The sequence below is a fragment of the Psammomys obesus genome, unplaced genomic scaffold, assembly GCF_907164565.1.
Source record: "Psammomys obesus unplaced genomic scaffold, mPsaObe1.curated_primary_1811, whole genome shotgun sequence".
In the NCBI taxonomy this organism is placed as follows: domain Eukaryota; kingdom Metazoa; phylum Chordata; class Mammalia; order Rodentia; family Muridae; genus Psammomys; species Psammomys obesus.
In genome coordinates, this window is record NW_026590623.1 from 230980 (window position 1) to 257472 (window position 26493).

A 26493-nucleotide genomic window follows, 5' to 3' on the forward strand; every position below is an offset into this window, starting at 1 on the left:
ACACACACACACACACACACACACACACACACACACACACACACACAGAGAGAGAGAGAGAGAGAGAGAGAGAGAGAGAGAGGTGGCAGGCAGCAGCAGAGTTGGAGGAGCAGAGCCATCTAAGCACTGGACATGGAGCTACAAGACGTGGTATTTGCCCTGCTGGGTTTCAGCACTGCTTTGGCCCAGTATTTCCTCACATGGTCCTCATCTTTCCCTTTTGGAATGATCACCTACATTGTCTGCTGGAAGTAAGTACTTTGAATCTTGTTTTTCATAGTTAGGAAATTGTCTTGAGTCTCAGAAGTGACTTCAGACTTTCGGTTTTTAAATCATGTTGAAACTGTGAAAGACGATGGGAACTTTTGAAGTCGGACTCAATGTATTTTGCATCATGGAGGCGGTCATGAACCTATGGGGGCCAGCGGTGGGATGTGGTGGTCTGAATAAGAAATGTCTCTCACAAGTTCATATGTTAGAACCCTTGGCCCTCAGTTGGTGGCACTGTCTAGGGAGGGTATGGGACCTTTAGGAGGTGTAGCAATGCTGACCGAAGTATGCTCATCGGGCATGAAACTGAGAGTTAATAGGCTAGTCACACTTCCAGTTTGCTCTCTCTGCTTCATATTTGAGGTGGAGGAGTGATCTCTCAGCTTCCTGCTCTGGCTGCCTGCTGCCATGGCTCCTTCACCACTATAGATTCCTCCTTTGTAATCACAAGCCAAAATGAAATCTCTCCTTTATAATTTGCTTTGGGTCACGGTATTTTATCATAGCTACAAAAAGCAACTAATACACAAGCTAAAATGTTTATCATAGTTCTCAAGTCAATTAAGAAACAACTGAGAAAAACACAAGCCCCCCCCAAAAAAAATTAAAATCAGAACAAAAAAAAAAAAACCCAAAAACTATAAGACTAAAATGTCAGAAAAAAAGTGAGATAAAAGTAGTGTAATTGAAGGGTGGGCTTGGGAGGAAATGATGGAAGGGGTTACAGCTGGGACGCAAAGTGAATAAAATGTAATTAGTATGAAAAATAAAATTGAAAAAATACTGCAGTTGAAAAATCACTAAGGGATTATATTATGATCTAGAAAACACTTAATACAAAAGAAGTCAGTGAAAGAACAGAGGAACAAAATGAGTTGTGGCATATAAGGAATTAAAAAAAAAAAAAACCAAAACTCTCTAAGAAACTACACAGTTGCCTCCAGAGTCCAGTGCCCTGGGTGGTTGTGGGAAAGAGGTGGGCAGTAGGTGCCTTGCTCAGCGGCCTGGTTTCTTGCCTCCCAAAGCCTCAGTGCCTCAGTTCCAGACCTGGGGAGAGTTCAGCCGTGCTGCGGAGAAGCTCTACCTCGCTGACTCCATGAAGGTATGTGTGGTTCTCAAATACAGGCTTGTTGATGGGAATTTGTGTGTCAAAGTAACAGATGATTTAGTTGGTTTGATGTATAGAACAGACCAAGGTCAAGATGGAAAGACTGAGAAATTCCACAGTCAAATAATGCGAGTTATGGTGGCCAAGGAGTCTCGCATTGTCACCATGGAAACAGAGTGAACGGTTTGAAATGGAGACTGTTACGTACCTGGGAAGTAAGTAGTTTTTGAAACCAAGAAAGTGTTGGGAAGAAAATATTTATGTAAATGAGCTGTCAAAAGCTGAGCGACTAGCCTGTGTTCTAAGGTTTGCTTTAGAGTAGGAATGTCAGTGTTTTCAGTTAGGGAAACCTTTATTTTTGGAAACTGAATAAGAAATACCTTAGAAACGTTTTTGCAGATCATTTGCTGTTGGGAAAATATATAATTTTTTTCTGGTAAATTCATATCAGTAATTTGTTGAAGAAGTAACAAGAAAAGTTAGTTCCTTCTAGATGGTATTTCTCTAAAAGGAAATAAAACATAACCTTTTGCTGCATTAGTCAGGATGTTTTGTCTTGTTTGTTTTTTGGAGCATAGGGTGTATGCCATTTATACTAAATACATAGTTGCTGGGTTGTCCACTCTGTGCTGCAGCTGACTCGGTGTTGTGAAGAGCAGGTCTGCTTTCCCTTTCTTGCCAGGTTCAAACTGTATTGGAATGGTAAGATGTGTAGGATCAGCTTGCTGAGCGCCGAGTGACTTTAAGTCTGGCTTCCAGTGAACAGAGCCAGATGCAGTTCTGTGGCTGCACAAGCAGAGCAAATGACCGATCCAATGTGCAGAACACTCGTCCTGTAGCTCCCACCTGTAGTTTCTTAGAAGGGGTAAGGATTACTTAAATTGAACTAAAGTATTAAGTGCAGCATGCCTCTCTGAACTATCAGTTTCTAATAAACCAGAATCTCTGTTTATAGGTAGCTTGTATTGCTGATCTGACTTTACCATCTAAATGTAATATTCCATGGTTTCTGCTCAAGAGTGAAGCTAAGGTAGTGCATGAAAGCATTTTTTGAATAGCATTTTAACTTGATATTTTATTAGTTATAAGAATTTTAGTCTACTTTAGAGAGGTCAGTAAATAAAATATAAACATGCAAAAAAGAAACTAAAGAACAAACTAAATTCAAAGCAAGCACAACATATTAAATAAAAGAGGAAATAAACAAGAAAATAGAAAAACAATAGAGTAAAACCAACAAAATCAAAAATCAGTTATTCAGGAGAATAAGAACAAATCTTTGACTAAACCAGTAGGAAAATAGAGAAGACTCAACACTACTGACAATATGAAAATAGCTACGTTGAAAAAAAATTAGATAAGTAAAATAAAACAGGAAAAATACCAGAGAGAACAATTTCTAAAATGGACTCACGAAGAAAGGAAAACATGACTACATTAAAACAAATAAAGACTGAATCAACAAATTTAAAGCTTCCACATAGCAAGGTTCTGCCCAGGTTGCCTCACTGGTAAATTCTATAACATATTTAAAGAAGAATTAAGGCCAAAGCTTGGTATGGTTGCACACACCTGTAATCCCAGCACTAGGAAAGCTGAGGCAGGTGGATAGTGAGTTCAAACCTAGCCTGAGGTACAGAAAGAATTCTAGGACAGTTTGGACTGCAAAAAGAGACCCTGGCTGAAAACAAAAAGGAAACAAACATGTAAAATCACCCACCACCACCTGCACCACCACAATTCATACATAAAACAAGAAACCCAAAACTTTAACCAACAAACCAAAAACCTCACAGTGGCAAGTGTGATATCTAATTACCATTTGCGCTTAAAAGTCACTATTCCATCATAACAACAGATAAAGATCTGAATACACTGATAACTATTTTTTTTTAGGTCCAAACACAGAAGTCCCAAGGTAAACTGTTGTCCTTCAAAAATTGAAGACAGACACTAGATACAGAAAATGACAACTTAAGTTAACAGAAGTTTGCAGGCATGTTGCAGTGACACACGTCTGTACCCCTAGGTACTCGGCTGTTGAAGAAGGAAGATCACTTGAGTGTGGGAGTGGCTTACATAGTGATGGGAAGACGGACTGCCTCTGACATAATCTGATTGGCCTGCTCTTTGGTCACCTCCCCCTGAGGGGGGAGCAGCCTTACCAGGCCACAGAAGATGACAATGCAGCCACTCCTGATGAGACCTGATAGACTAAGATCAGAAGGAAGGAGAGGGGACCTCCCCTATCAGTGGACTTGGGGAGGGGCATGCGTGAAGAAGGGGGAGGGAGGGTAGGATTAGGAGGGGAGGACGGAGGGGTTTATGGGGGATACAAAGTGAATAAAGTGTAATTAATAAAAAATAATAATAATAAAAAAAAAGAAAAAAAAAAGATCAGCCAGTACTCTGTGGCAAGACCATGACTCAAAAAGAAAATGTGTGTGGAAGTCTCATAAGCAGAAAACAGTACTAGGGTGTGAACTGAAGATAATGGACTGATTATTGAAAGGTCAATGAGGACAAGTTGACAAAGGCTAGCTAATAGTAATTTCTTATGGACTATAAAGCACACATTTAACCACTTTAACGGAAAAGAAATCACGTGCTATCATGTCTCAGATCTCAGTGGAAGTGGATAAATGGAGAAAGCTGTCTGTAGAAGCCTCAGTATTTAGAAAATGAAATTAAACCAGCAAATAACATACAAGTCAAAGAAGAAATTTCAAAACAAAGAAAATAGAACACCTTTACCAAGTGAAAATGAAACTACAACGTCTCAAAATGTGCAATATGCCGCAAAAGCAGTGCTTAGAAGAACAATTATAGCATTGGATGCAAATATTAGAAAAGAAGTACCAAATAAAAGCAATAACCTAAGCTTAGACCATTAGAAATTCGAAAAGGGCCAAAGTAAATCCAAACTAAATAGATGAAAAGAAATAATAAAAATTAGAGTGGAATCAATGAAACTGAAAGTGGGAAATCATTAGAGAAAAATCAACAAAGCCAAAGATGAGTTCATTGAAAAGAACAGTAAAGCCAATAAGCCCTAAAGCCAGGCAAAGAAAAAAAAGAGGCATGGATTATCAGTGTAACAAATGAGAGGGCATTATTCCTGATCCCACACACACCCAAAGAATAACAAAGAATTCAGTGACCAACTCTATGCCCTCAAATTCAACACCCTAGACTAAACCAGTCAATGCCTTTAAAGATAGCCTGCCAAAACCCACACAAAAACAACTAGGCAATATGAATAGGCCTATATTTATTAAAGGAGCTGTGTCACTAATTAATACTTTTCACAAGCAGAACACACCAAGCTCAGATGACTTCAGTGGTAAACTGTACCAAATATTTGTGGGGAAAAAAATGTTATCACTTTTCTAGAAGCCAGAGGGAATATTACTTAATGCATTTTATGAGGCTATCATTATCCCAGTATTAAAATCAAACAAAGACAAAATCTAATCCAACAATATAGAAAAAGAATTATGCTTCACAACGAAGTGAGATTTATGCTAGGTATGAAGGGTTGGTTCAGCATTCAGAATCAATTGATGCACTCTAGAGGCAGCGCCAGGCGTTTGAGACAAGTCTGCTTTAAAAAGTGAGTTCCAGACCAGCAGAGTTACATGGTGAGGCCCTGTCTCAAAAACAAAACAAAACAAAAATCAATGAATGAACATAATCCATTACTTGATAAGGTAACAAAGAAGAAAACACTATGTTAATAGATGCTAGGAAGTGTTAATATTAAAAGATTACTAAGAGTAAAAGAGCCCAAGTAGTTGAGATTACATTTGTAATCCCAACACTCCAGACACAGAGGCTAGAGGTAAGCCCTTCGTTATTAGACCCTCATCTCAAAACAAACAAACAAACAAACAAAAAAACAAAAAGAAAAGTATTTATGCGGATTGGCCTGCTCTTTGATCACCTCCCCCTGAGGGAGGAGCAGCCTTACCAGGCCACAGAAGATGACAATGCATCCACTCCTGATGAGATCTGATAGACTAAGATCAGAAGGAAGGAGAGGGGGACCTCCCCTATCAGTGGACTTGGGGAGGGGCATGCGTGAAGAAGGGGGAGGGAGGGTAGGATTAGGAGGGGAGGACGGAGGGGTTTATGGGGGGTTACAAAGTGAATAAAGTATAACTGATAAAAGTTAAAAAAATATCTACAGCAAACATATTTAATGGTGACACTCCAGAAGCTTTCCCACTGAGATCAGGAATAAAATCTAGGACATCCCCTCTCACCATGGCTTTTCAACATCTTATAGGAAAGTATAGATACTACAATAAGAAATGAAGGATAAACAGAGAAGGAAGCATCTCTTCTTACAGATCACATGATCACAATTTGAAAAATAAACCCAATGAACTCTTGGAACTAATAGTTATTGCAGGGTTGTAGGACACAGATGCAATGGAAAAGTGGAGTTTGGAACTAAAACCACATTACTATATTTTCTTCAGTGCCATGTAAAGTTGAAAAATACAGAGAAGATTAGTTTGGTCCCCATGCAAGGATGATAGGCAACACTGTGAAATATATCATATTCTTAACATATATTTACCTCAAACTCATGAAGATGTATTTATCAAATATGTTCAACCTATTCTATATTCATCATAACTGGTACAATGCTTTAAAACACATTACCATATATGAGCATTCCCAAAGCATCAAACACTTGAGTAAAAAATTGACATTAGCTATATAATATCTGTATGGAGAAAACTATAAAACCGTGATGATAGAAAGCAATACTAAATGGAGGAGATAAATTCTGTTCACAACAGAAAAATTTGATATTGTCAAGATGCCCATTGTCCCTAAGTTGATCAATAGGTCTATGCAGTTCCAATAGAAATAGAAGTTGTTTTCTGGGTATCACCAAACTAATTCTAAACTTTTATTTAGAGAGACACAAAAGACCTAGAACAACCAACTCCATATTGAAGGAAAGAAACAAAGTTGGAGGACTATCCAACCCTCTAAGTACCACATGTAAAGCTGCAGCAATCAAGACTGTGTTGTTAGCGAGTGAATAAACAATAGATCCGTGGAGTGCAGCAATAGGCCTACATGAATATAGTCAACTGCTCTGAGAGAAAGGGACAAAGCAACATGATGGAGCAAAGAAATCTTCTTCAACAAATTGTGCTGAAACAAGTGGACATTTGCGTGCCAAAGGAAGGAAGGGAGGGAAGGTTGGGGGGGAGGGAGGAAGGAAGAAAATGTGGATCTCACACATAAATGTACTCATAATTGTTCACAGATCTAAATGCAAAATAGAAAAACCACACAACTCCTGGAAGCTAATATTACTCAAAATTTAGATTTCTTGTATGCAGATGATAAATTTCCCCCTCAGTTATTAGTTTATTTATAATGCTGACAGCCTTCTTCATCTAGACCTTTACAGTTTTTCTGAAATGAATAAATTTTAGCTGGGGATGGTGGTTTACACCTATAATCCCACCACTCAAAAGGCAGATCCTAGAGGGTTACCACAAGTTTAAGAGCAGTCTTGAGAGAATGAATTCCAGCCCAGGCTGAACAAGAGAGTGAGACCTTGTCACAAACAGCCAAAACAAACATATAGACTTTAGTTTTCAGAGAACTTTAGGATCCATAGCAAAAGGATAGCAATGGTGGAGTTCCAATATAAGCCCTGTATTCATAGGTGCTAAACCTCCTCCACTATAAACATATCACACCAGAGCTGTACATTTGTTATAACTAATGAATCTGTATTGCAATCAGTTTTCAGACACAATGCTAAAGGTACAATCTATGAAAGAAATCATTGATATAATAGCTGCACTAATAGTAAAAATTCTAGATTGGGGGGTGTGGCTTCATAGCAGAATGCTTACCTAGCATGCTTGAGGCTCTGGGTTTGAACTTTAGTACTATAAAAAGGAGAAAAAATGGAAACATTCTGCTCTGCTAAGGGTATTGCCAAGAGAATGAATGGGCAAGCCACAGACTAGGAGAAAATATTTAGAAAAAAACAGCTGATAAAGGCTAATAACTTCAAATATACAAAGTCACAAAAATGGACTATAAGAAAAAAGAGGACTATTTAGCATTATGTCATTAGTGTATTACAAATTAAAACAATAGGGAAATAGTAATATCTACATTATGATGGTAAAAATCTTCTAGAACCTGACACAACAAAGAATATGGAGCAACAGGAATGCTCACTCTCTGCTGTTAGGAATACAATATGGTATAGACAGTTCAGAAGATAGTTTGGCAATTTATCACAAAACTAAACATACTCTTAACCATATGATCTAGCAGTCCTGACTTTTTGTATTTGCCCAAATGATAAAAAACTTGTGCTTACATACAGCCTTCATATGTATGTTTAGAGTAGCTTTGTTCATAACTGCCAACACTTGGAAGCCATCAAGATACTCTTTAGTAGGCAAGTGAATAAACTGCACTTACTACCTGACAATGGAATATCATTCAGAGCTAAAAGAGATGAGCTACCCAGGTTGAGTTCAAACAACAACAACAAAAACCCAACCAACCAAGCAAACAAAAGGGAATTGAGCTATGAAGCCATGAAAGGACAGGGAAGAACCTTAAACACATATTGCTAAGTGAAAGAAATATATCTGAGAAGGCTACAGACCATGTGTAATGTATATATTGTCAGAGGCAGAAAACAGCACAGTCCTGTAGCCTGAGGGGTTGTCCCATTTAGCAGACTCTATTCAAGCAGGATCTTGACTATGCCACAGAAAAAAATCTTGAGATATGTAATGGAAGTTTTGGTTTCTTTGTATGTTATATCATTATGCTTTTTCTTTTAAACCAATGTGTGAGATTTTAGCTGGGCTATTGTTTGTCCACACCTGTTATTTGTCAGGTATGGAGCATGACTTTTGCCAGCTGGTAGCAGCCTTCCATGGGCTGCATAGACAGGGCTCTAACAACAGAAGTGTGAGGCTGAGACAGAGAACAAGAAATGTGCATGTGGTGTGGTGTTTGTTGTTGGTGTCTGGTGTGAAACAGTTTGGAGAGACCAGAGACCAGATATGGTGTGGCAGTTTGGAGCAGACAGACGGAGAGAAATGCTTTGGGGCACAGTGGCATGGAGGAGCTTGCTAGCTGTGTCTGTGGTTGACAGAGTTTGGTATAGGTCCCTTGACTGGGATCTTTTAGGGCTCTGTAATAATAGTTGGGAGAAGTAAAGGGATCTGGGCCCCCTCTACCCACTAACCTTTTCTCTCTCCTGCTTAAGGTTGGGGTGTTGTGAAAAGGAGGTAGAGGCCTAAACACACCAAATAAAGTAGAGTTTTAAAAAAGACCACTACGGATGGCTTTCCACTACAGAGATTAGTTAGAGTAGAGCAAAGGTGGTCAGTTTATTAAGTAGAAAGAGAAATTATACACGCTTTACATTTAAGTGTAAACATTGAGCTAGAGAAAGGGAAAGAGATGCATCCTGAGTGTCTCAACAAAAGCTATGTTATAAATACACTGGGGGGGGTCACAAAGAAAGAGGCCACCAATCTAACAAGAGGGAGGGCACACTCAGAAGAGCAAGCACACCAAGACAAGAAACAAACTTGGTTTTTATTCTAATGCAAGTGTTCAGTGTATCATTTCCCCTTTGGCTAGGGTCTGACCTCATATCCTAGTAGTACAGGCCATAGAAACTGAAGAGGACACCTACTATCTAGCCTAGTCTCCTAGCAGAATGATGGGAACACCAACCCGCCCACAAACACTTTGACCCAAAATTTACCCTGCTTAAGATGCCTGAGATGTGCAGGGATAAGAGCAGATAGAGCAGAGATTGAGGGAATGCCCAACCAATGTCTGGCTCAACAAAAGACCAACCCTATCAGAGAATGCCTATCCTTGAAACTATGAACTATACTCTGCTAAACTTGCAGACAAGAACCTGTCAGCATTATCCTCTGAGAGAAGTTCTACCCAGCAGTGCCTCAAAACAGATGCTGAGACTCCCAGCCAAATATTGGATGATGTGAAGGGAGTCTTGTGGAAAAGTGTGAGGAAAGAGAAAAGGACCTGGAGGTAACAGAAGCTCCACAAGAAGACCAACAGAGCCAACCAACCAGGCCCCAGAGGGCCTTGATAAGACTGAAGCATCAACCAAAAGCCATGCATGAACTGGACCTAGGCCCCCTACAAAGATGTAGCAGATGGGCAACTTAGGCCTCATGTGCATCCCATACCAAGGAAAGTGGGAACTGCATTGGACACAGACTCATTTGCCAGATTTTTGATCACTTCCCCCTGGTGGGACTGCCTTGTCAGGCCACAGGGGGAGAGGACATGCTCAGTCCTGATGCAACTTGGTTAGCTGGGCTGATGGGAGAGGGAGCTCCCCTTTTCTGAGAAAAAGGGGAGAGTGGAGGGAGAAGGAGGGAGGGTGTGGCTGGGAGGGAAGGAGGGATGGGGCTAAGACCAGGATGTAAAGTGAATATAAAAAAATTAAGAAAGGATTGATCATCTTACCCAGGGTCTTCCATTTTGCTTAGCTTCTTTAGGTGTACAGATTTTAGTATGATTATCCTATATTAAATGCCTAATATCCACTTTTAAGTGAGTATATACCCTGTGTGTCTTTCTGCTTCTGGGATATCTCACTCAGGGTGATCTTTTCTAGTTCCCACCATTTGCCTGCAAATTTCATGATTTCCTTGTTTTTAATTGCTGAGTAGTATTCTATTGTGTAAATGTACCACAATTTCTATACCCATTCTTCCATTGAGGGACATCTGGGTTGTCTCCAGATTCTGGCTATGATATTGGAAGAGGGAGAAAACAGGAAACAGGACAGGAGCCTACCACAGAGGGCCTTTGAAAGACCCTACCCAACAGATGCTGAGACTCATAGCCAAACTTTGGGCAGAGTATAGGGAATCTGATGAAAGAAGTGGGAGATAGAAAGACCTAGAGGGGACAGGAGCTCCACAAGGAGAGTAACAGAACCAAGAAATCTGGGCCGAGGGGTCTTTTCTGAGACTGATATTCCAACCAAAGACCATTCATGGAGAGATAACCTAGAACCCCTGCACAGATGTAGCCAATGGCAGCTCATTATCCAAGTGGGTACCCTAGTAAGGGGAACAGGGGTTGTTTCTCACATGAACTCAGTGGCTGGTTCTACTCTCCCTGAAGGGTAAGTAGCCTTGCCAGGCCACAGAGGATGACAATGCAGCCAGTCCTGATGAGACATTGTTCATTCAAATGCTGATTTCTCTACCCCACTATCTGGTATCAATATGGACACTGCATTGCGATGCTTTTTCTAAGCATCCCCTGTCTCAAGTTTGTGTAAACATGCTACCATTTGTTCTTTCTATTGTCAATAAAACAACCAGCCAATGCTGAGCAATGGAGAGAACAGGGTGGGACATCTTGGTCCGGAGGGGAGGAGAAAAGAAGCAAGTAGGAGGAAATGCTGGGAGAGAGATCTTAGAGGAGAGGACATGGAAACACCAGGAGAGATGAACTGGATTTAAGATATGACAAAAAAAGTATAATGTGGGAAATCTGAATGGGAGGAAGCTATGCGGGCTTGGAGGTTTAGGATGGAGTAATTGTTGTCCAGCATTGTGCTCCAGGTTAATTAAATAAATGCTAGGCTCTGTGTGGTGATTTGGGTCTACAGCTGGTTTAGGAAAAACTGCTGTTTAACTAAGAGATAAATCAATAATAAATATTAATAATCATCACCAAATGGCAAATTGAGAGAAAGGAGGAGATTCACTCAGATACTAGCCATTGTCTTTGACCTTAGAAAAAACTGTGGCTCAGAGCATTTGCACTGGGAGAAAAGCAGGCTATAGAACAGATACTTTTGAATGATTCCTAAAATGAATTGACTTCATTTCTAACATCATGGAGAAATCCATGCCTAACCAGGGGAGTTGAGGGGAAAGTAATGGATAGGAGAATGGTGGCTGTCTTGGATATGTAGTAAAACTATAGGCTAGCTAGTTTCCTGGACAAAAATAGGAGACAGAGGTCAGAACAAATTGCAAACAGTAATCTAGGGAACTTAAAAAAAAACTATGATTTGATTAAACAGGTTAGGCAGTAGTTTATGCCTTGGGTTTATTTCATAAGCTAACATTGCAGCCTTTGGGCATGATCTTCTACACTTTATTCTCTGTTCTATTCCCCTGCTTCAGGATGACTGAAAATCGGCTGCTTTGGGGGAGTTATTTTATCACAGAAAGTATAAAAGTAACTAATATGGTACAATTTCTTATTTTAGAACACAAGAATCAGTAACTCCTCTGGTGGTGCTCAGGGAACCCCAATATCTACCAATATCCACACTGCAAAGCAACAGTAACCAGAACCATATTGTACTGGCAAAAAGACTGATAATATAGATAAATGAACTAAATTGAAAGTTCCAAGATACATCCTTACATTTACAGACAATTGATTTTTGGCAACAGTGACATCAGCATTTACGCTCTCTTCAATAAACAACGTTGCAAGGCAACCGTATATCCACATGTAAAGGAATAAAGTTGAATTTCTGCTTCTTTATGCCAGTGTGCCAGAGGTGGGGAAGGGAGGGAGAGAATATCAACTTTGGGTTTAGCACTGGCTTCTCAGACATGAGAGTAAAAGCTTTGTAACAGAAGAAATAAGTAAATGAATTCAACTTCATGAATATTTAAACTTTTTATGCATTAATAGATCCCACCGAGAGAGTAAAATGCAACTTACAGAATGAGAGAAACATTTGTAAATTATCTGATTCTAGCATGCTACAATATATAAATAACATTCACAAGTCAACAATAAAAATATCCAGTTTTTAGGAAGGAAAAGAATATGAATAAATACTTCTCGAAAGAAAGATATAGATGACCTAGTAACATAAAAAATATACCTAGCACAATGAATCACCAAGGAAATATGACTCAAATGTATACAATGAGACACCATTTCTTACTAAGATGGTTCTAATAACTGTCACACTAGGTAGCTAGTACTGATAAAGAGCATGGAGAGACGATACAGCCTGTGTTAGTTTACTTTCTATTGCTCCGATAAACACCATAACCAAAAGCACTTTAGGAGACTGTTTATTTGACTTTCCCATCTCATCTCATAGTTCATCACTGAGAGGTCAGGGCAGGAAACTGGCAGGAACTAAAGCAGAGACTAGGGAGGAATGCTGCCTACTGGCTTGCTTCACATGGCTTACTCAGCCAGTTTTTCTTATACCCTAAGACCACCTGCCCGGGGGGTGATACTGCCCACAGTGGGCTGGCTGGGCCCTCCTGCATCAATCAGTAATCACAAAGATGCCTGACAGACCTCCCTACAGATGACTCTCACAGAGGCAGGTTTTTTTTTTTTTCTTTAATTGAGGGTTCCACTTCCCGTATGTCTCTAGCTTATATCGATTTGACAAAAACAAATCAGCACACAGCCATTCTCCTATATACTCGAAAGTTCGGACGTAGTTATTTAACTCTGAAATTCTACTCCTAGTCTCCAAGAGAGTATAATAATCCTCTCCCCCGCCCCCACACACAATTTGTCAGGGCTGGTGAGATGACTTAGTGGGTGAAAAAACAAGTGGGTAAGAAAAGACTTGCTTGCTGCCAGTCCAGGCAACCAGAGTTGAATCCCTGCAATTCATACTGTAGATGGAGATAACAACTCTTACAAGTTGTATTACAGCCTCCACATTCATGCAGTGGGTGCACACACATGAATAAATGTAATTTTTTTTTAAAATTAGAATTTCCTTGAAAATTGTCAGCTGTATTAATTGAATAGATAAAATGTGGAATGCCCATACAATTTAATGTTTCCACAAAAAAAGGAATGCGTTGACCCATCTTACAACATGGCTGAATTTCAAAACAGCTTATGTGAAGTGAACAAAGCCATTTATAAAAGAAGACATATTGTATAATATTTATATGAAACGTCCGGAATAGGCAAATCCATAGAGACAGAGAGTAGATTATTCTTTGTCTTTCTCTGGGGAGTGAGGAGTAAAGGATTCTGAGAGATTGGAGGTTAAGGATCACGGGTACAATATTTATTTGTGGGGATGATGAAATGATCTAAAATTGATTGTGGTGATAATTGAACATTTGCGTTTTTTTTTCCTTTGCTTTGCTCTTGTTTTGTTTTGAGACAGAGTTGCACTGTGTAGCCCAGGCTGCCTTGGGACATGCCACTCCTTTCAGAAGGAAGGGCTCAGTTGGTAAAGTACTTGCCACACAATTATATGAACCTGATGGTGTGGGTTTGTAATCCCAGTGTCGGGGAGGTGGAGACAGGAGGATGTGTGGAGTTTGCTCATCAGCCAGCCTAGCCTACTTGGTGAGCTCCAGGCCAATGAGAGAAGCTGTCTCAAAAAATGAGGTGATTGGAGCCTGAGGTGTGGTCCCCAGTGTTCTCCTCTAGCCTCCACGTGCAGACATGTGTACATGCACCAACACACACACACACACACACACACATGCACACACAAAGCCATATCTATTTGGATTCTTGCTTTTGTACGGATAACATATGTTTGTGGATTCAATTTGATCAGGGTTACGGTCCCTCTTGGCCACATCGGCCTGGAAATTGCGAGCAGAGCTGTCCCACATGCACCCTTGATGGGCTGTAGCTCCATGGCCGTAGCATGCAGTTAGTGAAAACGAAAGATCCCAGGTGAGGAAGAGCTCCATCTCCACCCTCTTCCCAATATTCTGGAGACTTCTAGATGCCTCCATATTGGACTTGACATGCTAGGTTTTCTCTTCTATTGTGATGAACTTTTTCTCTGTGATGGCATAGTCTAGTCTGGGGGTTCTTGCATTTCCACTTTTCCTTGGCTTGGTTCCTGGATCTTGATGGTTTGTAACTAATTTCAAACTCTCAGAATGAGGCTTTCTGCAGCTGGTCCCGCTTGCAGTTAGAAGACCAGGGCTGAAAGCTCGCCCTTTTAGGTTTGTTTTGGGATAAGGCCCTTAACATCTCTGAGCCTATTTCCTCGTCTGTGAAGAGAAAATAACAATTTCCACTTAGAAGACATTTTTGAAAATTCAACAAGATGATGAATGTGAAAATGTCCAATGAATGGAATAATAGCTTGTTAAAGGAAATCATTTGATACACCAGTTAATAACAACTGACCTCCATTGGACCCAGACTAGGGAGCAAAGAGACAGAGAGCAGAGGAAGGGCTGGGTTTGATTTCCTATGTATAGCACAACCAGGAATGTTACCACCCAAATCCCCACTGTGAAGTTTGGGGCTGCCAATAAGCAGATAAAAAAATCTCACGGAAAATAATGTGGCCCCTGTGCCCAACTGCTTACACTGCTGCCCAGCGACAGCTCATCTCAGTAAAATGGATGATGGATGAAGTAAGCCAGCAACTGTCAGTCCTTGCATGGCCTTTTCCTGAGGGCAAGGAGTTTTATTGTTTCTAGCATCACACTGAGCTTGGAAGGAAGGCTTTTGTGAAATCACTGGTAAGCCACAGGACTGGCTATCACTTATGGTTTGAGCTGCCCAACCCATGAGCTAGCAAGAGCCCCCACTAAGTCTGTTTTATAAGTTGGGGGTTGAGGCAAGATGAGAAGTCAGAGAACCCCCACCTCTAGCAAGTCTCTGGATTGTCAGTGATTTATTCTCTCTGTGCTTGCTGGGGACATTCTGAAGAAACTTTCAAGCCCCCAGTCTGCCCCTGGGGTCTGGAATGCAGCCTGTCCACACTACCCACCCTTAGCACACACACATTCCTGAGCCATGGTCAAAACCCCATCCCTACTCCAGGTCAGCTTGCTCGGCACCACCAGCACGTGGTTTCCTCTGGACCCCTGCCACCTCTTCAGCCAGATGTTAGTGCCCTACTCCCTGGCTCTTCACTGTTTTTCTCCCAAGGCATTTACCAGAGTCTGTCCTGTATAAAGTTATTTATGTCTTGTCTTGTCTTATCCCTCCTTCTTGACCACAGTCAGGGGCTGGGGACAGTTTCTCTCTGGATTCCTCCAACTGCCTGACACAGCATTAGAGTACATTCCATCTGTCAACAGACATTTACTGAGCACCTACTGGGCACTTGCTGAGCACAGAGAAAGTAAATCCTGGAGCCTGCTCACAACCCAGCTACCACCTTTTTGCGTTCCTCTCCCACCTTTTCCTGGGAGCACAACAGATAGGAAGGGGATGCTAACAGTGTGTGTGTGTTTGTGTGGAAGGGGGTGACTTATCCCTTTGGGGAGTGAAAAAAAAGATTGTAAGGTCTCTGCTTTCTCTAAAAGTCCTATATTGCTCGCCTTAGTTTTTCCTCCAACCCCAGCTCAAAGCATATCCCCTCGGAGGGCTATACGTTACTTGCTAAGAGAGTTACTGCTTTCTGGAAACTCCATTTGATGAAAATCTATAGTTCCCATTCTATGGCATGATTCAGCGGTTCAGGAGGATAAAATAAGCCATCCATTTTTTCCACCCTATTCTCCCCCTGAAAAAGAGAGCCTTGCTTCTCCAGGCAAAGCCAAGAAGAGAACACCATTATCCCTTACTAGCTAGGCAGAGAGAACCACATAAGCAATCTTGAAAAGAGAATGAGGGAGAGTGGGACAGGGTCAGGAATTAGGGTCACTGTTGGCCAGCATCCTCACCCAGGAACTTAGTGCTGCTGGAACTCAGGACATGAGAAAATGAAGAAGATGTATTACACTTCTTTTATATTTTAAAAACTGCTGCTTAGAAAGGTTTTGTCACAGAAAGGGCATTGCTCTAGATTGCCAAGAAACCTTAGCATCTTGCCTAATCGGCTCATTTCATTGATAGAGACCCTCGGGTCTGAAGAGAGTAAGGTCTGCCTCAGGCCACCCACGTTACAATGTCAGAGGACTAGGCTTTTGTGAACTGAGCTCTAAGGTTCTAACCCACTAACAATAGACCCCTGGTCTCCTCACTTAGGCAGTAGAGAAGGGTGAGTCAGGAGGGGGAAGCTTGAATGTGATAGAAATGGTTGTTATATATGACTTTAGTAGTGCTCCACAAATTCATACATAAAATAAAACCCAACAACCTGTCAACCTCAAATGTATCATTTAGTAGAGTCAACTGAATTCCAATACTGTAAAAAAGGATGGTCACAAGAGGACCCCAAAGTAACCCTTAGAAAGAACTTAACAATGCCTTGCTGTGGCCTCCAAGTAGCTTTGCTGCTCAGTATTAGTATTCCTTCTTCCTTTGTTTCATGGATACACCCACCAACTCTTTGTTTTTTCAAGATAGGGTTTCTCTGTGTAGCCTTGTCTATCCTGGACTCACTTTGTAGACCAGGCTAGCCTCGAACTCACCGAAATCTGCCTACCTCTGCCTCCCCAAGTACTGGGATTACACCACTGCACCCAGTTCTCACCAACCCTTAAGGCAGCTTTATTTTTATTTTATTTTCTGTGTTTCTGTGTTTTGCCTGCTTATGTCTATACACCACATATGTGCCTGATGCCTGCAGAGGCCAGAAGAGGGAATTGGATCCTCTGGAATTGTAGTTATAGACGGAGGCAAACAATCATGTTGGTGCTGGGAATCAAACTCAGGTCCTCTGGAAGAGCAGTCTGTACTCTTAGCCACAGAGTCATCTCTCCTGCCCCTAAGAGAGCTCTCTTATGAGCTGTTAGAGGAGGTGGTCCTCAGAGCCTGGCACTCCTCTCTGTTGCTTAGTGGGTGCAGTGTGGGGGACATGGAGGCAAATTCCTGGCTCTGTAGCCTGTTGTCTGACTTATCTACTTGGTAGTTGGGACAAGGCCAGGATGGTGCAGGACTAACTGTTTTTTCTCCTTAGAGATCCTGGCAAAACCCACAGCCTGAAACAAAAGAGAAAAAAAAATGGACTCAAAAAATAGATTAATTTACATTGCTTGAAAGGTTCCTATCACCTCTCTCTACAGCCATTCTACCAGCACACCCTGCTATTTTCTCTCACCTCACAACTTCCAGAGGGGACATACATGTAACTAGTGCCAAGATTAGGTTCTAAGCCACAAAATTAGCTTGCTTCTGTATCTATCTATCTATCTATCTATCTATCTATCTATCTATCTATCTATCTATCTATCTACCTACCTATCTATATTTTGCTTCCCCAGCTCAACACACTCTTTTGGGGAATTGACTATGTGTGGTACTGGGGGTCCATAAAAAAGGAAGATGCCTAAGCCACTTACCTGGATTCTACATAATTACATAGCATAGAAGAGCATCATATGTAGACACAGATCCTTTCCCTCTGGATTCTAAGCTATGTACCCTATGAGGACTTTCCAAATGCTGAGAAAGGTGTATTCACTTCTCACTTCAGACAAATCATCAAGGAGGTACCACTGAGATGAGCCTTAAAGGATGGATCAGTTTTCCTTATCATTAAGAAATGTCACTGTAGGTGGACGTGATGGCATGTGCCTGTAATAACAGCACTTGGGAAACTGATGCAGGATGGTTTATGTGCCAAGCCAGTGTGGGCTATATAGGGAGGTGCTGTGTCAAGGGGGAAAAAAGGGAGAAAAGAGACAAGGAGGGGAGAATTAAGAAGGGGAATGGGAGGGAGAGAGAAAGAAGTGGAAAAGAAAAGGAGGGTAGAAATGGCTTTTAGATAGCGTGAACCTTTTAGAAAACAGTTTTCAGATCATTCTTAACATCGCAGCCATTTGGCAGGGAAGTCCAGCTATCTAGCCACATTTGAGAGAGTAGCAAACTGAGGCTGATAGAGGACAGGACTGGTAGGTGAGTCACTCCACTCAGGCCTCGGGCTTTGCTTCCTCCCTCTGCCCTGCGAGGCTGTCAAATAAGCAGATGTAAGAGGAACAGGAGGCCAGGCAGGACATGTTTCAGGTATGGTAGATATGGCCAGCAAGAAATGAAGACTAAGAATAAAACTAGTGACCATAAAGTTAGGGAGGCTGTTTGAGATCAGCTTGTTGGTAACTGACATGCCAGGCAACCAGCATATCCATCATTCACTGTTTTATAAGAGTAGGGTCTTAACTACTCAGGAGTCTGAGGCAGGGGAACTACTTGAGCCCAGAAGTTCCAAAGCAGCCTGAGAAACAAAAGTAAGATCCCCGAAGAGGTAGAAAAGCAGTAAGGTGCTGCTTTCACTTGAATTTAGGCCCCTAACAGTACACTCCAATGAACCTGGTTCTGCTTTCCAGCTATGAGTATATTTGCAGAGCAGGCATGCTAAACCACTTCTGTAGGTAGAATATCAACAGTCACTTCCTTCTGAGCAGCTCGCTCTGCAGCTCCCATGGAAGGGGCAGTGGGGTCAGGGAGCAGAAGGCAGGGGAGGAGAAGAGGAAGATGAAGGGAGGGCCAGGAAGGGAAACTAGGCTCTAGGCCACATCCTGACAGTAACGCGGGCTCAGGCCCATGCTCTCCAGAGATGCTCTGGCAGGTTTCCCACTAGGACAGATTGGACTGAAAGCAATCTGTTTCTCCTTTAGCTTGCTGTTGTGACAAGCACAAAGACAGCCCATGCAAAGGAAACTATTACTTGCTGTCCAAGATTATGAAGTTTGTGGGTGCCAGAAGACCCTCATGAGGCATGTCCTCTTGGCTTCAGCCCCTTCCTTGCCTGGCAAACCTGGGCAATTTCCTGAAGACTCAGTGTTCCCAGATGTCAAATGATCCCTGCTAGGGTAGCCAAAAAGCTCAATGAGAAGAAATAGCTCCCCAGGGAATGCACAAATATAGGGGAGCAAGGAGCAGTCTCACAAGTAGAAGGATGAGTCTCATGTGAATTCCTTAAGGGCAGAAACTATATGAATACTTTCCAAGCAGTGCCTCGGGAGGATGTGGGCCAGAGAAGTGTAAAGGCAAAGGAGAAGGCCTGACCCCCTTTCTGGAGGGGCTAGGCTGAAAATGGAAGTGCACTATGGCGCTGAAAAGACTTCCAAGGAAGAGTAATTCTAGGGCTCTTAAGCATTGCTACAGCTTGAGTGTTTCCATTCCACCCAATTCTTGTGTTAGGGACCACTACAGTTTGAATGTAACATTTCTCCCACATGCTCATGTGTTTGAACACTTGGTCCTCAGCCATGGACTGTTTTGGCAGGTTGTATAACCTTTGGAGCAGGAGACATGCTGCAGAGTTGGCTCACGGGAATGGGGTTGGGCAGGCCTTTGAGTGTGATTGAAGAAGACTGTCACTTGTTACATTATCTCTAACATGTAAGAGGCAAGCTCCTGCTGCCACTAACCAACTTCCCCACCATGCTGAACTACACCCTCTGAACCCTGAGCTTAGATAAACCCTTCCTCCTTTAAGTTGCTTCTGGCAGGTACTTGGTCACAACGGTGAGAAAAGCAACTAATACTGAAATGGAAAAGCCTGAATTCATAGATTGGTGGCATTTTGAGAAGTGTCCTCTGGAGGGGAATTAGTGAGTGCTGTGCTTTGAATCTGGAATGTCCCTCATAGGGTCTTAATTTGAATGCTCTGCCTCTGACTGGTGGCACCATTGTGAAGGTTGAGGGACCTTCTATATGGGGCCTTAGCTGACAATAGTAGGTCACTAGGGTGAGCCTCTAAAGTTATATTGACTTCTGGTTCTGACCATTATTTTTGCTTTCTGGTCTGTCACCATGTGAAGAGCTGCCACCTCATATATCTGTCACCTTCCTTCTTCACCATGATGGACTGAAATTCCCTTTTAACTGTGAGCCAAGATCAACCTTTTCTCTCTTAAGCTGTCTCTGTTGGGTATTTGGTCCCAGTAAGGTGACAGTAACTTACACAATGAGGTCATTAGGATGGGTGTTCCATGATGGAATTGGTGGTTTTGTAAGCAGAAGAGGAGAGAGAGAGAGAGAGAGAGAGAGAAGCTAGGAGCCTGCTTCATCTTGCCACGTGCTTCCCTCTGCTGTGTTATGATGTAGCAAGAGGCCACCCCTTGATGCTGTTACAATACTCTTTAAATGCCTCGGCTCCTGGAACCAGGAGCTTTTAAAAAAAAATTGAATAGTCACGCAATCTGTGGAATCCGATTATATAAGCAGAAAATGGACTAAGAAAGACTCGACCAATTGTGCCTTGAATATTGGAAAGAATAACACTAGAGGAAGCTAATCAGGATGCAATACATAGCTAATGGCCCTATCTCTAAACTCACAGAGAAAGCTATCATGGAATTATTCAAAGAGGAGAGAGAAATTAATTCACGGATTCCCTTGTTCTCACCAGAGAAGATCAGAGATTCAGAAGTGGGAAGAAGGGCTGTGGAAACTGAATGCTGTCAATTCCTGTCACACAGTCCTTCTCTCAACAGTTTTAGAGAGCATCTTAATCACTAGTCACTTGAGTGACATGTTCCTAATTTTTTAACACCCACCACACATTTATTTAATTAATACTTTTCTTTTAATTTTTCAGTCTCTGTTTTTGTTTGCTTTGCTTTGTTTTGTTTTTGATACAGGGTTTCTCTCTATAGCCCTGGCTGTCCTAGAACCTACTCTGTAGACCAGGCTGGCTTCACACTCACAGAGATCCACCTGCCTCTGCTTCACAAGTGCTGGGATTACAGGTGTGCACCACTGCCGCCTGATAATTTTTTACTTTTAAAGAAATATGTGATGGTTAATATTGTCAACTTGACAAGATCAAGAATCACCTAAGAGACAAACCTCTGCCCACAGCTGTGAGGGTGCATCTAGACTGGATTCACTGAGGTGAGAAGGATGTGGGCGGTGCCACTCCATGGACTGAGGTCTCAGACTGAATAAAAAGAAGAAAGCAAGCCGGTATCAGCAGCCATCGTCTCTTCTCCCTCACTGTGGATGCAGTGTGAACGGCAAAAACTAACCCTTCCTCCCTTAAGGTACTCTAGTCAGGCATTTGAGCACAACAAGGAGAAAAGTAATCAATACGGTCGAGATCACTTATGCAAATGAAATCCACTATCACATTAGCTACATGGAAGGAAACTATAAAACTAAAATATACTTCCATAAGAAAAAAAAATCATCTAAAAGCAAGAGATCTACACCTCACCAGGAGAACACGGGGCTAACTTTGAAGTTGGCTTCAGAGAACAGGATGCCTGGCCTGGAGCACACTGACCTGGTTCCAGAGCTGCCTCTCAGATGGGCTGCAGGTAACAGCTAGAGGTTAAAAAGGATTTGCAACATGATCTCTCTATGCCTTGAACTGGAAGCTCCTCCCAAACAAAAGTTAGATGCCACCCACTGAATTAGTTACTTTTCTCATCACTGTGATGAGCTATATCACAGAAGCAATTTAAGGAAAGAAAGATTTGTTCTGGCTCATGGTCTCAGAGAGATTTAATTCCATTAGAGTGGAAAGGCATGGTGGGATGGCTCTGTGGTACTGGGATCATGTGGTGGAGGCACCTCAAATTTTAGTGGAGAAGAAACAAGTAATTCAGACTAGAGCTAGAAGCAGGTATAGTTCTATTAACTTGCATCTACCATTTAGGACCCAAGTCTCAAAAGTTCCGTAATCTCCAAGACGGAGCTGCCAGCTTGGGGCCAGGTGTCCCAGTACATGAGATTATTTCACCCTCAAACTGCAATACTCAGCTCTGGAGGCTGAGATAGTAGAAACTCAGGTGAAGGACCAGACATAATATCTTGGCTCCTCATGGTTTAGATGACATTCCTTATTAGAGTCAAAACCTGCTCTCAGAAAACACACATTTCATATGTTGCTGGTTGTAATTTCTCTGATAATTTGCTTCCTGTTCTCTTACAGCATTTTATAAAGTTCCTATGGAGGATGCCAGAAGGATCTGGATCTGGTTTCCAGATCAGTTAACTGGAAACCAGATCCGTTAACAAAAGAGTCTTCAGGCCACCACCTGGCATAGAGGGGGTTAGACTGAGAATTCTAAGAGGGAAGGAAACTGAGGCAGTGTTTCTGCTATTATCTGAATATTGGTATCCCTTGCTCTCAGGTTCATATACTGGCACCTAATCCCCAGTGTGGTGGTGCTAAACTGTGGGCCCTATAGGAAGTGAAATGTTCTTAAGGATTCTCCACTAATGAGTTCTGGGAGAAGGGAGCTTGTATGTCCCTTCCACCTCATTAGAGTACATAGACAATCCCATCTATGATCAATAGCCCTTTACTAGACAACAAGTTTGCAAGTGTCTTGTCCTTATCAGCCTCTAGAGCTGTAAGTCATAATTTTCGATTATATATTGCACAGTGTATAGAATTTTGATATAGCAGCCTAAATGGATTCAGACATTGCTAAGAATTGGGAAAAAGAATGACTTTTTCATTTCGTGCATGTTAGAAAAATGCTTGACCACTAATCCAAATCCTCAGTCCTTAATGTGGAAGGGGGGATTAAAAAAAAAAAAACTTTTAAATAAGAGTATTGCTAAGTTTTCCAGGTTGGTTGTGAACTTAGTGGTTCTCTTATCTGAGCTTCTTGAGGAGCTGGCTTATAGGCCTGCACTGCCACATCTAGCACAGGCTTCTTGTTTTTCTCCATGGAAGTCACTAGCTCTTTCCATGCAGAGAATCGATAAAAAAGCAGTTCCTGAATGGCATATACAGTAACAGATGCAGACATTTGACGCTTCCAGTCAGGTACACTTCTCTTTTTCATCTTAAATTAAACTGAGAGAGAACTGCTAAGTTTTTAAGACCTGATGGAACTCCTTGGCATAAAAGGCAGAGTTTCTTTTTTGGGTGGAGAGAAAAGAAGCTTTATGTACCTTCTTGTTTTCACCAGAAAATGAATTTAAAAAAGTGTGTCACCTGTTGCCTCTCCTCATTCCTTCTCTGATTCTTTTCTTTTCAAGGTAGCTTGCTAGCTATCACAGTAAGGTGGTACTACATGGGTCAAATGAACAGAAATCAGAATCAAAGAACCCCAGGGGCTATGGCAAGTACAGCTCAGAAAGAATGGGTAGAGCCAGGCCTGATAGCAAAAGTTTATAACCTCAGCTACTGAGGCAGAAGGATCACGGTCGAAGCCAGCCTGGAAAAGTCAGCAAACACTGCTTCTCAAAATACATACTGGGTAGATAGCTCATTGGTAGAACATGTCACTGGCACACTCAAGCGTGTGCGCGCACACACACACACGCACACAGGGAGAAAGAGAGGGAGAGGGAGAAGGAAAAGGAAAAGGAAAAGGAGAGCAATTAACCATGGCTAAAGAAGAGAGAAGCTACAGGACTAGATCTGTGGATTTTTAAGCTTTAGTCTATTGCAAGTCCAGATGCCACCGACCATACAATAAAGAAGTTCTTAAAGTCAAGTGCACTGTATCCTGAAAAACTGCAGGAACATCTGACTTCCAAGAATGCCTAGAAAAGAGTGCTAAATGCAGAGTTTTAAAGGCAGGTCAAAGGAAAGACTTAGCAGCCCTACACAGGAGAAGTACTGCTCAATATCAATAGTCACTTGACAAATTCCAACCCAAAGCATAATTGCACACCACTTCACACTCCTCACTGTGGAGAGGTGTTTTGAAGATGTAGAAAAACCAGAACCCTTATATATCCCTGGAGGAGTTGTAAAATGAGTCAGGCACTGTGGAAAACGCTTTTATGGTTTCTCAAAAATTTAAACACGGAATTACAAGAATTACAGCCATACCATCATAAAAGTACCAGATCTCCTCTGGTCCTGGAAGCTTAGCAGGATTAGGACTGGTTAGTAATTGGACAAGAGAATTCCCCGAAGTGGCATATGCCTGTTTTCCCAGTACTCAGAAGGCTGACACAGATAGTGAATTCAAGGACATCCTGGGCTACACAAACAGTTCCAAGCCAGCATCGGTTATAAGATCTCAGCTTGAGAAACAAAAACAGGGGTTGGTGAGATGGCTGACCAAGTAAAAGTACCTGCTGCCAAGCCTAATAGCATGAGTTCAATCCCCAGAACCCACATGGTGAAAAGAAGCAAGTTGTTTTCTGAAGCCCTCTGCCTATACAGACAACAGTAAAAGAATGTAAAAGAAATCCAACAATTCTATTTCTGCACACATACCCAAAAGAGTCAAAAGCAAGGACTTGAACATTTGTGCTCCTAACAACCCTATTTACAATAGTGAAAAGATGGATGCTATCTAACTACAAGTGACAGATGAATGGACAAATTCTATAGGGTACTCAATGAGCATCCTTTTAGCCATTGAAAGGAAGGAACTTCTGACACATGGTACAATATGGATAAGACTTGAAGACATGATGCTTAGTGAAAGAGAGCCAGGCATAGAAGACTGATATAGTATGGTTCTATGTATATGAAGTACTTATAGTCGTATTCATTGAGACAAAAAGTAAAATTGTGGTCTATTAAGAGGTTGGGGGGGAATAAAAGAGGAGCTACTGATTAATGAATGGGTAGAGTTTCTTTGGGGAAGACAGCAAAATTTTAGTGGCACTTGCACATTATATAAATATACTTAATGCCATCTAAACTGTACACTTAAAATGGCAAAACAGGTAAGTTTTATGTATAATATTTCTCTTTTTATTTTACCTATGTGTGTATGATATATGTATATGTTTGAGTGGTCATATATGTGTGCATGTGTATGCACATACTTGCCTGTGGAGGTCACAGGTTAATGTCAGGTATCTTCCTTGTTTGCTCTCCATCTTATTTAGTGAGACAGGATCTCTCCCTAAGTCTGGAGCACATGGACTGGCTAGTCTGGTTGACCAATGAACTTCAGAGATCTTCTTGTCCCCATGCTGTGGTTACCAGCTTCTATAAGTATGCTAAGGATCTGAACTCAGGTCCTCATGCTTGTGCAGCAGGCATTTTTCTCACTGAGCCATCTCCCCAGACCAATAATTCCAAGTATATTTTAGATGTTAACATGCATTCTCTTCACCCCTGCACCAGCATTAAAGGCAAATAGAGGATAAGTCTGAGTGACCACCATCTTTTAAGGCCCTCACCCTATTTATGACCCGAAGGTCATAAATTGTGGGAAGAAGCATGTCAGCAGGTACTAGTGAGAAAGGAGACAGGAAGTAAAGGGGAAACTGAGAGGCCCTTCTATTCCCTGCTCAAAGCTGGGAGGAAATAATTGTTCTCCCCAAAGAGAAACTCTGGAGGTTTCAGAAACTTTTCTCAGTGCAGGTAAACTCCAACATAGAGACAAGCCATGCACCCTCAGGAGTATGCCAGTGCAGACTCAGTTGTAAAGCCTAATGGTGTCTAGAAGAAACCAGAACAGACATGAGCTTTCTAGGAGGCTAGGCCATGAAGGAATGAGCCAAATGAACTGCTAACTACAACCTCAGAGAGAATGTGCTGGAGACATTGGACAAAAGCCAAGGAAGCTGGGGGCACAGCTGGGAGGTGAAGGGCTGCCCAGCTGGAAGAGGCTGCAGAGCCTCTAGGAGGCGGTGGCCTTTGTGTTGGGTGTTGCGAAATGGATGGAATTGGAGTCTGTGCTTCTTTTCTCTTCTTTCTTTCTTTCTTTCTTTCTTTCTTTCTTTCTTTCTTTCTTTCTTTCTTTCTTTCTTTCCTCCTCCTTTTCTTCTTCTTCTTCTTCTTCTTCTTCTTCTTCTTCTTCTTCTTCTTCTACATATTTTTTGGTGAGTGATCTCACTCTTTTCCCAGACTGGTCTAGAACTCATGGCTTAGATTCCTAAGGGCTTGGATTACTAAAATGAGCCACCATTCCTGTGGGAGGGATACTTTATGTTAACTTTATATGTGAAATCAGTGGGGACATGCTGGTTTGCTCAGGCTGACAGTAAAAGGCAGACATGAAAATACCAATTTCTAGATTAAATACTGACAAATGAAACATAAGTAGACACACAGTTGGAAATTGTCAACTTGCAAATAAAAAATTACAACATACCGATATCTATGAGACATCAACTACAAAATGAAAGCTGCAAATATTCTATCCACATTTTCCATATTTTTTGCTTTTTAATTTTAATTTTTTTCACAATTTATACATTACATATCCTGATTGAAGACCTCTCCCTCAACTCTTCCAAGTCCTACCCTCCCTCCCTTCCCCCCCATTCCCTTCTGCTAGTCCACTGAAAAGGGGCGTTCTCCTCCCCTGACATCTGACCCTAGCTTACCAAGTATCATCAAG

At 41.7% G+C, this 26493-nt stretch overlaps 1 protein-coding gene and 1 non-coding gene across 2 annotated transcripts in view; one reads left to right on the forward strand and one right to left on the reverse strand.

Annotated features, from left to right (window-relative positions):
• The window catches only part of Nhsl2 (NHS like 2), a 253156-nt gene that overhangs the window by 176344 nt on the left and 50319 nt on the right, over positions 1-26493 (reverse strand). The window lies entirely within an intron of this gene.
• On the forward strand, positions 5846-5950 carry LOC129677378 (U6 spliceosomal RNA). The gene has a single exon (XR_008720199.1). It is a non-coding gene; the product is annotated as a U6 spliceosomal RNA (small nuclear RNA).